The sequence below is a fragment of the Scylla paramamosain genome, chromosome 42 (assembly GCF_035594125.1).
Source record: "Scylla paramamosain isolate STU-SP2022 chromosome 42, ASM3559412v1, whole genome shotgun sequence".
Taxonomy (NCBI): Eukaryota; Metazoa; Arthropoda; class Malacostraca; order Decapoda; family Portunidae; genus Scylla; species Scylla paramamosain.
The window spans coordinates 2,872,501-2,885,000 of NC_087192.1; the positions used below are offsets into that span (position 1 = coordinate 2,872,501).

General features: G+C 43.3%; 1 protein-coding gene across 17 annotated transcripts in view; it reads left to right on the forward strand.

Moving 5' to 3' along the window:
• Nucleotides 1–12,500, forward strand: part of LOC135093264 (hornerin-like) — an 83,319-nt gene that overhangs the window by 34,608 nt on the left and 36,211 nt on the right. For all 17 annotated transcript variants that reach the window (XM_063992355.1, XM_063992352.1, XM_063992353.1 and 14 more), the window contains exon 2: nt 2,645–2,745. The gene's annotated coding sequence lies outside the window, so the exon portion shown is untranslated. The remainder of the gene's footprint in view (nt 1–2,644; nt 2,746–12,500) is intronic.

The following is a 12,500-nucleotide window of genomic DNA, read 5'->3' on the forward strand; positions in this document are numbered from 1 at the left end:
AGACGGGGAGTACTGCTTGCTCAAGAACGTCATCATCGAGGGCTTCCCTGATCATTGCCACGACCTCGATCACCGCTTGCGTACGTACTGGCCGGTGCGCAGTCTGCTGGCCGTAGACGACGACCTGGTGGTTTACGGGCCGAGGCTTCTTATTCCTCACAGCCTCCGCCGAGAAACACTAGAGCGACTCCATGACAGTCATCAGGGGATGGAGCGCACCAAGCGACGGGCCCGACAAACGGTGTACTGGCCTGGTATGGACAGAGACGTTGAGAACGTCGTTTCTGGATGCTCACTATGCCGTCCACTCCTACCAAGCCAAGCCAACGAACCTCTCTGGCAGGACACGGACACACCCAGCAGGGTGTTTGAGTCAGTTTCTGCAGACTACTTCCACGCAGCAGGCCGTACATACCTCGTGTATGTAGATCGCTTGTCTGGGTGGCCTCACGTGTCTGCATGCTCACGTCCAGCATCGGCTGATCAGCTCGTTCGTGTCCTTCGGGGTGTGTTCGCCGACACGGGCGTGCCTGTTCTCCTGAGGACTGACGGTGGACCGCAGTTCACTTCTTCATCGGTACGGCGCTTCCTGGCTCGATGGGGGGTGGAGCATCGTGTATCTTCACCTCATTATCCACGCTCCAATGGTCACGCCGAGGCAGCGGTCAAGTCCGTGAAGAAGCTGATCCTCACGACCACACAGCAGGGACACCTGGACGAGGATGCGTTCGCTCGCGGGTTGCTGGAACTGCGCAACACTCCGAGGGCGGAAGGGCGATCACCAGCACAAGTCCTCTTCGGTCATCCTATGAGGTCCTGTGTCCCGGCTCATCATCGCTCATACGCTCAGCAGTGGCAGCGCGCTGCTGATGAGTGCGACGCCAAGGCAGAGCGACTGAGGAAGAAAGCGAAACTTCGCCACGACGCGTCCGCCCGTACTCTTCCTCTCCTGCACCTCGGTGGCCACGTCGACGTTCAAGATCACACGACAGGCCTCTGGGATCGCCTGGGTGTCATCGTGGCTGTTGGGCGAAGGAGAGACTACCTCATCAAGATGGGCAGCGGTCGCGTGATGTGGCGTAATAGAAGACACCTACGCCCACACAGACCTCTTGCTCCCCTTCCTGTCGAGCAGCACACCGCTCATGGCGGTGCAGCGCTTCAGCATCAGGGTCACGAGGAACACCACCATCCCGGCAGCCCGGAGCATCAGGGTAACGGGGTACACCGTGGCCGAGAGCAACCAGAGCGTCGAAGCAGCCGACAGCGTAGGGAGCCGAGACGACTGCAGGTGCGGTGGCACCGTAGCACCTACGATTAGTCGTACGTGTTCATTGTACGCTGTGTTTGTTTTGTGTATATGTACCGTGTTTTCTGTACTTCAATCATTGTAACTTTGTTTCATGTGTTACGGTAGCCATAACAAAGATAAGGAATCTTCCTTATGTCTCGGGGGAGGTGTGTGTGTGTGTTAGCTAGTGTGTGTGAACGAGAGAATGAGAGAGAATAATATTTAGCTCTTAAACAAAGGTGTATGAGTGAACGAGCTTGGCTTCAGTTGTTGTTGTTGTTGTTGTTGTTGTTGTTGTTGTTGTTGTTGTTGTTGTTCTTCTTCTTCTTCTTCCTTCTTGTTCTTCTTCTTCTGTGAATTATTATTATTATTATTCTTGTTCTTATTCTTATTCTTATTCTTCTTCTTATTCTTATTATTATCATCATCATTATTATTATTAATCAGATATTGTGTTGTGATGTTGTGTTCTGAGTTACGGTATATTTGAGATTAATTATTTATCGAAGCGTCACAATAACCTTGAAAGTAGTGTTGTCTAGTGTTACTGAAAGGGAGGGGGAGGAGGGAGAGAAAACTGTTACATGGCAGGAAGGGAAGTAAAAACAAAGGGTGATTGAATTACAGTGTTGCGAGGCTGACAATTATATTTCATGTGGTCGTGTGTTGCGTCACAGGAGTGTTAGGCAATGTAGATAGAACACTACTCTTCATTGCTGATTAAGTGACGCTGGGTAGGTTAGGTTCCCATTTAGTTTGAGTTGCGGTGTGTGTGTGTGTGTGTGTGTGTGTGTGTGTGTGTGTTGTACGGTAGAGTGGGTTGTGGTACTTATATAAATTGTTGTGTTGCTTAGTCAAGAGTGTGTTGTGCTGGTTAATAAGCATTGTATTGTGCTGTTTACTTAACGAGTGTGTTGTGTTGCAGGCTGGGGTGTGTTGCAGTAAGGTTAAGTTGTGCAGTGCCAATGAGTGTGTTGTATTGTGTTGGAGTGTGTTGTGTGTTGTGGTTTTTTTTTTAATGAGTGTGAGTTGTATTGCATAACAAAGCTTGTGTTGCATTTGTTAGAAATTTGTGTTGCTTGCTAATGACTGTGTTGTGTTGCAGGCTGGGGTGTGTTGTGGAGCATAAATGAGTGTATTGTTGTGTTAATTAGTAAGGAGTGTGTTGCCTTGTTCACTAATGAGAGCTGTGTTGTTGTGTTGCAGACTGGGGTGGGTTGTGGAGCATTAATGAGTGTTGTTGTGTTAATTAGTAAGAAATATGTTGCCTTGTTTACAAATGAGTTGTGCTGTGTTGCGTGGTAAGAAGTAGCTATGTATTACTAATGAGAGTGTTGTGTTGTTGTGTTGCAGGCTGGAGTGGGTTGAGATCATCGAGCCTAGCACACGCAACATCATGTTTGCCAACCTGACCACTGGACAGTGTGTGTGGGACCCCCGCCTGGCGCACACGTGTAAGTATTGTGCCCGCTGTGTGTGTGTGTCCTCTCATGGTGGTGGTGGTGGTACTACTACTACTACTACTACTACTACTACTACTACTACTACTACTACTACTACTACTACTACTACTACTGCTACTACTACTATCCACCTGGGGAATAACTCGTGCAATCACGGCAGGTGGGAGGTGGGATATTCAAGGGGGGAGAAGGGGGAGGGGTGACAGACAGGCCCTTGCAGTTATGTGGGTCACTTGAGGCCGTGGGAAGCCGTGGGGAGGGGGAAGGAGGGGGATAGGAAACGCAGATGGAGGGAAACAGAGAGAGAGAGAGAGAGAGAGAGAGAGAGAGAGAGAGAGAGAGAGAGAGAGAGAGAGAGAGAGAGAGAGAGAGAGAGAGAGAGTGGTAGGTAAAGTTTATGTTCAGTGTATTGTTTTGTTTTTTGGTAGTAGTAGTAGTAGTAGTAGTAGTAGTAGTAGTTTTTGTTGTTGTAGTAGTAGTAGTAGTAGTAGTAGTAGTAGTAGTAGTAGTAGTAGTAGTAGTAGTACAGAGAGCACCATAGTGACTGCTGGCAAAAGAAAAGTGACGGGTCCCCACAGAAAACGGATCCTTTGAAGGGGTGACTGCGTTGCCTCCTCACCCTGCGTGCTGTGTCGATCAGAAGCACTAAGCCAGACTCAGGCAACTTTAATAGAAACTTTAATAGACATTCCTGAGGGGACCCAGATCAAAGGACGATAGAAATTGTAATGGGAGACTGGAACTAACTCATTTATTAGATAATTACACGTGTTTTGTAGCGTTCAGAGGCCTTAGACACAGACAACCATAGTAATCTGAGAGGAACCAAATTAAATAGAGGTGTTAAAGGAAAGGAAGGTAGAAACTATATTGGTAGATGCAAGAGGCTTTTCAAATTTTGGATAACCCTTTTAATTAACCCTTCCACTGCAATTTACCTCATCTTTCCGTAATCATTAACCACTCTGAGATTTTTATTTTTTTTTATGTTGTACAGCCACCTCAAAACATTGTACGGGCCAGAAATTGCAAAATATATTCTTTTTTTACGCCCTTCTTTCGTGTGGAAGGTTACAAAGACCTCGTACATTGCTTTTAGTGCAGTGAGTGATTGCGCATTGCAGTGAAAGAGCTAAGCTTTTTTTTTTTCCTGCCCTAGACCAGAGTACCCTCTTACAAAATAAATAAATAAAGAAATAAAGAAAACATGACTGAAATGAACTCAAGCCTCAGATTATTATACAGCAAGGAGCTTTAAGGCAAGGCATTATTTACTTATGGATAGGGATAAATATAGGCACTACAGACATCATCATCCAGAACAGCCAAGTGGAGGACTAATAGGTTCCATCCACCACCACGTACATTTTCAAGTTGTAACCGTACACCAGCCCACACGCCTCAACCTCCACCATAACCAAACCAGTGTGGCATTAACTTCCACACTAACTCTGTCCCCTTTGCCCACGTCACCTGACCACACTCCATCCAGCCATGCCCTCTACACGCCCCTACACACGCCCCTACACTAGTCCCTACATCTGACAGCAGTGGGAAGGATAGACGTGGCTTTCTTGTCCTATAGTCCTCTCCTAGATACTGATGGTGGTGATTGGGGCATTGCGGAGGCAGGGACCTTAATTAGACCTTAGTTAATAGTTAAAGTCGCCCCGAGGTGTGGTGCTGTTGGGGTCTAGTCAATTTGATGCTTAATGGGTAGTGAACTTGCATGAAGACGTGGAAGAAGTGGTGATGTGATAGGCGATGGTGGTTTATCGGTAATATTTTTGTTTTTATTGTTATTAAGTATTTATTTATTTTGTGAGGCATTGAGTGAGGGAGTTAGTCTGCGCATTGGTCGGTTGGTTACGTAGTTTAGGTAGTTGGTTAGTTAGTTAATTGGGGAAGATCGTTCGCTCGTCCATCCGTCCACCCGTCAGTCAGGCAGTCAGACCATGACATCACGAGCCCCAGGACAGTGTTGCATCATGAGACTGTCAGTAGTACATCAGGTGCCTTGCGTAACCCCGGCAGTGATTCATAACCTCTTGAGCGTTTAGAGAGAGAGAGAGAGAGAGAGAGAGAGAGAGAGAGAGAGAGAGAGAGAGAGAGAGAGAGAGAGAGAGAGAGAGAGAGAGAGAGCCCATTTCCCATCACCTCCCCTCCTCATGTCCTGTTATTGCAGCATTAAGGAGATCCGTCACTAATGTACATAAAACTGACTGGTATTTTTTTTTATTTGTTTATCAGTTTCTTTTTCTTTTTTCATTCGTTCTTCCTCACTTGCTCTTTTTCTTTTTTTTTCGTTATTGTTTGTTATCAATTTATTTATTCATTTTATTTATTGTTACCGGATTCTTCCTTTCTTCTTTTTTCCTTCCTTTTATTTATCATTTATTTATCTATTCATCTACTTACCAGTTTACTTATTAACTAACTAACGTATTTTTTCGATTAGATACATTACTTCTACATACTTAAATAACAGTCCCTACTTATTTACTAACTTACTAACTTCCCTATTTTCCTATTAGATATTTCACTTTTACATACCCAAATGAGTCCCCATTACACTGACCCATGAACACTGACAGGCCCAAAGTTAACAAGAGCCCTGGGATAGTTGATACGAAACACTGACATAACAAGGCCAGTACAAGGTTGAAGTGTTGAGAGGCTTATTGCTGGTGGCGGGGCGTGAAGGTGGTGCGAGCAGTGCCAGGCGGGGCCACCACAGCAGGGAGGAAGTGAAGAGGAGGAAGAGAGTGAGGAAGAGGGTGAGGAAGGATATAAAATTGCAGGGCAGTGACAAGGTAATGAATTAATATGAAAGAAAGTAAGGAACACAACAACATGAGACCAAAAGAAAGACGGACTGAGGAAAGGCAAGGGAGGGACAATGCAGGAATGTTGGTGGTGACAAGATGAATGTACACAAACGAAAAACACAACACCGCGAAACTGCAAGAAAGATAAATGAAGGAAAGGAGAAGGCGGGCGAGACACTGCAGAGGTGTTGGCGGTGACAAGATGAATGTGTGTAAGCGAAACTAGAAGAAGAACGGAGGAACGAGCAAGGGGAAAGAGACAGGGACAAGATGCAGAGTTGTTGGTTCTTGGTGACAATTTGAATTTACATACAAGATATACCCAACGCCATGGAACTGGAAGAGACGAATGGAGGGAAGGAAAGTGAGGCGAGACAAGATGCTGAGGTGTTCTGTGATGACGAGATAGCGAATAAAAGAAGTACCCAACACGTGAAACTACAGAAGACATGAATGGAGGAGAGAAGAGAGAGAGAGAGAGAGAGAGAGAGAGAGAGAGAGAGAGAGAGAGAGAGAGAGAGAGAGAGAGAAACCAAGACAATGCAAAGGTGACAGAATTATTTTACATAAAACGTAAAATTACATAAAAAAATGAATTTACATAAAAAAAAATATACAAAACCATGAAACTGGTGTAAAGGAGAAACAGACATCAAACTCTAGCAGATAATTTCAAATGATTTTTAACACCAGAATTACCAAAAAAAAAAAAAAACGAAACCTAAAGGTAAATCCTCACATGGTATTCAGAGTGTAACAGAAATTATGCCTTAGTAGTTAAAAAAAATATAGCAAAAATTAGTCTTTTTCAGCTGCACGTACTAAGCAGGACAGGAGGAGAATATAAGGAAGCCAATATCTTAATACTGAAAGGATTATGGAGAGAAGAAGGTTTTAATTCAGCACATAAGTAAAATCGCCATGGGAGAGAGAGAATATAAGGACACAGACTAAAGCACTCAAAGGATTATAATAAGATTTTGTGGAAGTACCGTCAAGATAGGAGAATGTAAGAAAACTGACATTATACTACTAAAAGGATCATAGTAAGACAGGTTATTTTGTTTTTCTTTTTTTCTGTGGGAAGTAAGAACATAAGAACATAAGGGAAGCTGCAAGAAGCCACCAGGCCTACACGTGGCAGTCCCTGTGTGAAGCTAACCTTCCTACAGCATTTCCACGCTTCACCCTCATCCTTAAACCTTGCCTAATCTTGCTCAACATAAAGAACAGTGCAGTCACGGTGGATGACTTAGTAGTAGTAGTAGTAGTAGTAGTAGTAGTAGTAGTATCGCTAACCGTGTGTGATATTACTCAGCTTGGAATGTTAATGTTTGCAGCGACATTTTTTTTTATATTGCGATTGTACTTTGTATAGTGTTAAGGAAAGGACTCTTCTTCTTCTTCTTCTTCTTCTTCTTCTTTTTCTTCTATATGGAACTCGTGTATAGAAACGATATATGATTAATTATATATGTCTTGTTTTTTTTATTTATTTATTTATTTATTTATTTATTTATTTATTTATTTATTTATTTATTTATTTATTTTCTTTTTTTTTTACCTGAGGCGATATTACCCAGCCTGGAATGTTAATAAAAGCAGCGACATTATGTGGCATTGCGACTGCACCTCATACACTGCTAAAGGAAAGGTCTACTCCCGGAACTTAATTAAGCACACTCATGGTAAAATTACTCCGCAGCTCTCTTATCTTTGACCCGAGGCGACATTACCAAGATTAGAATGTTACATAAGCCATGACATCACGTATCATTACAACTGTACCTTAAATACTCAAAAAAGAACATTTATCCACGGAGCTTAGAGTCAAGATAGCAAACTTAAATATTTACGTATCTTATCCTTGAAATTGGCGATAATATAAGTAGCAACGTTAATATAAGCAGTGTGCCGAGTTGATATTGTGACGGTAAACTGCGCTGTGTTTTTTAAGTTAGCTGAGTGAAGGGAGTGATGTTTGAGTGGTAAAGGAGACCGTTGATACAAGCCGCTACATCGGTTTGCATCGCGTCTGGAGCATCTTACGTAGTGTTTGGTGTGCCAGTGGGTGGTGAGAGTGAGGCGTGGTGAGTGTGATGACTTGGTGCTTGGGCAGTTAAAGAGAGCGGAAAAGGAAAGCCGCTCACTTCACCTGGCGGATGACACACGTGGCGGGTATTGCAGGAGGAGAAGGAGGAGGAGGAAGAGGAGGAGATGATGGTAGTGCAGGAGGAAGAGAAGGAGGAAGAGGAAGGAAGGATAGATGGATTAATGGGTGTGCTCCACTTTGTTACAGTAAACACGTAAACACACACACACACACACACACACACACACACAGAGAGAGAGAGAGAGAGAGAGAGAGAGAGAGAGAGAGAGAGAGAGAGAGAGAGAGAGAATTTTTTTTACACTGAATTCACTCTTTCATAGTTAAGACGAGAAAAAATGTGAGGAAGGGGGAGGAAGGGAAGAGGAGGAGGAGGAGGAGGAGGAGCAGGTGAAGAGGAAGAGAGTTGAGATGTGAATCAGCTGTGAACCTTTTCTTCCTCCCTCCCGCTCCCTCTCCCTTTCTCTCCCTCCCTCCCTCCCTCCCCCTTCCTCCTTTCTCCCTTCCCTCCTCCCTCCCTTACCTGGTGTGCAGGTGTGTGTGTGGAAGTAAACACGACTCGCAGGGTGACGACTGGAATACACACACACACACGCCTCCACCGCGCCACCACACCCACCACCACCACTACCACCACCACATCACTACCACACCCTCCACTAACGCAACACTTCCACCACCACCACCACCACCACCAAAACAACGCTAATCTTATAATTCTTACTTGTATTCACCACAATTCTCTCCCATTTACACACACTCTCTCTCTCTCTCTCTCTCTCTCTCTCTCTCTCTCTCTCTCTCTCTCTCTCTCTCTCTCTCTCTCTCTCTCTCTCTCTCATTACCACGATTTCACCGGACGCCTCCAGGTGGACTTTGGGGCGTGATGGGTGGGTGGAGGGAGGTAGGTGATGGGGGAGACTTGATGGACGGGTGGGTGTAGGTGGGCGTGGGTGGGGTGGGCGTGGGTGGGTGGGGTGGATAAGACAAGCGGTACCAACTCGTGTGTGACTCCTTGTTATTTGCGTTGTTCTCTCTCTCTCTCTCTCTCTCTCTCTCTCTCTCTCTCTCTCTCTCTCTCTCTCTCTCTCTCTCTCTCTGGTCAGTGTAGTACTTGTGAAAGCTGTGGTTACTGTACTGGCGTGTGTGTGTGTGTGTGTGTGTGTGTGTGTGTGTGTGTGTGTGTGTGTGTGTGTGTGTGTGTGTGTGTGTGTGTGTTTTGAACGAGGATAAGAAACGCAACACTTAGTCCACTTATTCATCTACTACTACTACTACTACTACTACTACTACTACTACTACTACTACTACTACTACTACTACTACTACTACTATCACCACCACCACCACCATTACTGCAGCGTAAGATAACTGGAATAGACAGACTCGGTGGGGAAGTCTTTAGTACAAAAACAAATAGAGAAACTTAGAAAGATAATTAATTACACAAAATTGGCAAGAACAGAGACGAAAATGTTGATATAGATAAAGAAGATACTGTATGCTTCATTTTATTTATTTATTTATTTATTTATTTACTTGTTTAGATATGCATTTATTTATTTATTTATTTATTTATTTATTTATCTATTTATTTATTTTCATACAGATAAGAATTGTCATGGTGTCTGTTAAGTGCCATCATGCAGCTTCCCCCTCCCCCCTCTCCTTCCTTCCTCTTGTTGTTGTTGTTGTTGTTGTTGTTGTTGTTGTTATTGTTATGTTCCCTATGTGTGTTATGTACATTCACGCCGCCCTGTTGCTGTGTAATTATCATAGCTACTGCCTCTAATGATGTAATGTGTGTGTAATTAGTATTGTTGGTGGTGGTGGTGGTGGTGGTGGTGGTGGTGTTTGTTTTTGTTTTTGTTTTGTTTTGTTTTGTTTTGTATTTTTGTGTTGTTGTTATTCCTCTTCTTTTTCTTTTCTTCTTCTTCTTCTTCTTCTTCTTCTTCTTCTTCTTCTTCTTCTTCTAATTATTATTATTATTGTTATTATTTTTATTATTGTTGTTGTTGTTGTTGTTGTTGTTGTTGTTGTTGTTGTTGTTGTTGTTGTTCTTCTTCTTCTTCTTCTTCTTCTTCTTCTTCTTCTTCTTCTTCTTCTTCTTCTTCTTCTTCTTCTTCTTCTTATTATTATTATTATTATTATTATTATTATTATTATTATTATTATTATTATTATTATTATTATTATTATCATTATCATTATTATTATTATTATTATTGGGTGTTGAGAGAGAAGAAGAAAAAAGAAAAAAAGAAAAGAGAAATAGAGAGAGAAAGACACACAGAGACAAACAAACAAACAAACAGACAGACAGACAGACAGACAGACAGACAGACAGACACACACGCCATATGCCGCTCCCTAAAAAGAGAGAAAGAGAGAACAAGTGTGAGAGAGGGAGCAGCGCATTCCCTGGGGTGTGACGCGCCCTGCCTGCACCCTGAGTATTGCGGAGGCGCTGGCTGGCTGGCAGGAGAGAGAGAGAGAGAGAGAGAGAGAGAGAGAGAGAGAGAGAGAGAGAGAGAGAGAGAGAGAGAGAGAGAGAGAGAGGTTGTGTTTAGTGTATTTTGTTTTTCGTGGTGGTAGTAATAGTAGTAGTAGTAGTTGTTGTTGTTGTTGTTGTTGTTGTTGTTGTTGTTGTTGTTGTTGTAGCAGTAATAGTGTTTTTTGTTGTTGTTTGAGCAGTAGTAGTAGCATTAATAGAAGTAGTTTTGTTGTAGTAGTAGTAGTAGTAGTAGTAGAGAGAGAGAGAGAGAGAGAGAGAGAGAGAGAGAGAGAGAGAGAGAGAGAGAGAGAGAGAGAGAGAGAGAGCACCGCAGCAGGGAACACGTGGGAGGAGCTGAGCGGCAGACACACAGATTGAGATTGTTTATGGCCGCGCTGTGAGATCAAGATAAATAAATAGTAAATAAAAGAAAAAGAAAAAAGAAAGAAAGTAATGACAGTGGTATACATTTCTCTGTTTATTTGTTTGTTTATCTTCGAAGGCTCGTTTATCAAAGTTAGGTCTGCTTGAGTGAGTCAGGTTAGGTTTGGTTAGTTAGGTTAGGTTAGGTCAGGTTAGGTTTGGTTAGTTAGGTTAGGTTAGGTTAGGTCAGGTCAGGTTTGGTTAGTTAGGTTAGTTTTAGCAACGTTTGGTCAGATGAGGTTAAGTTACGTGGGTTAGTTGAGGTGAAGTTGTTAGGTCAGGTAAACAACATTGATTAGGTGAGGTCTGTTTAGGTCAGATTAAGGTCAGGTTAGGTGTGCAGTGAGTTTAAGTTTGATTAATTAACTTTACAAACATTGTCTTTTTTTTTTTTCCGTCCTTCTCTTCAGAATTTTCTCCTTCATTCATGCATGCACTCATTCACTCGTGTACTCGTTCTCTCCCTCCTCTTCTCGCCTTTCATGCATTCTTTCACCCTCACATCCTTTTATCTCCTTCCATTCATCTCTCGTTCATCCATTCACTCCTTGTGTTACCCGTTCACTTCCATTCTCTCTCTCTCTCTTTCTCTCTCTCTCTCTTCTCTTGCCTTACGCCTCTACATCCATTCATCCACTTATTGCGTCACACCTTTCAAACATTCACGCGAAGACAGGAGTGTGTCACGTGTCACTACCTTATGTGTGTGTGTGTGTGTGTGTGTGTGTGTGTGTGTGTGTGTGTGTGAGTGTGTATGTGTCCTTGTAATAAATGAGTACAGTTACTTTGCTGAGGACCACCATCATTTTAACTCTCTCTCTCTCTCTCTCTCTCTCTCTCTCTCTCTCTCTCTCTCTCTCTCTCTCTCTCTCTCTCTCTCTCTCTCTCTCTCTCTCTCTCTCTCTCTCTCTCATTTGACCAGTGTGTGGGAGTGAGAGAGAGAGAGAGAGAGAGAGAGAGAGAGAGAGAGAGAGAGAGAGAGAGAGAGAGAGAGAGAGAGTGTATCATTGACAGTTTTAATACAAGAGGAACATATGAAGAGGAGGAGGAGGAGGAGGAAGAGGAGGAGCAAGAAGAAGAAGAAGAAAAAAAGAAAAAGAAAAAAAGGAAGGAGTGATTAAGAGAGAGAGAGAGAGAGAGAGAGAGAGAGAGAGAGAGAGAGAGAGAGAGAGAGAGAGAGAGACCTTCATTTTTACCGTCCTATAAATCAAAATTAAGCCAACAGCCTCGTGAGGGCCAACAGGTCTGGTGCTGCTTGTTCTTTCTTTGTGCTCCTTTGTGAGTTGAAGGAAGGAAGAGAGAGAGAGAGAGAGAGAGAGAGAGAGAGAGAGAGAGAGAGAGAGAGAGAGAGAGAGAGAGAGAGAGAGAGAGAGAGAGGCGCGTCTCTTCACCACTCCCTGCCAATCTAGTGTGAACCCAACCTCCTCCTCCTCCTCCTCCTCCTCCTCCTCCTCCTCCTCCTCCTCCTCCTCCTCCTCCTCCTCCTCCTCCTCCGTTCTTCTCAACTGCTCCCGTCGCTTATTTAGATTGACACGACAACGAAGAGGAGGAGGAAGAAGAGGAGGAAGGGGAGGGGCAGGAGGAGGAAGAGGAGGAGGAGGAGGAGGAGGAGGAGGAGGAGGAAGCGGTCATTTACTTATTACTATTATCATTATCAGTTATTATTATTATTATTATTATTATTATTATTATTATTATTATTATTATTATTATTATTATTATTAAATCATTATTATTATTATTAGTAGTAGTAGTAGTAGTAGTGCATGAATCACGTAGTTAAGATATAAGAAAGAACGAAGGAAGGAAGGAAGGAAGGAAGGAAGGAATAATTAATCTTCCTCTATATTCACCCTTATCTTCAATCTCCCTCTCCTCCCTTCCTTCCTTC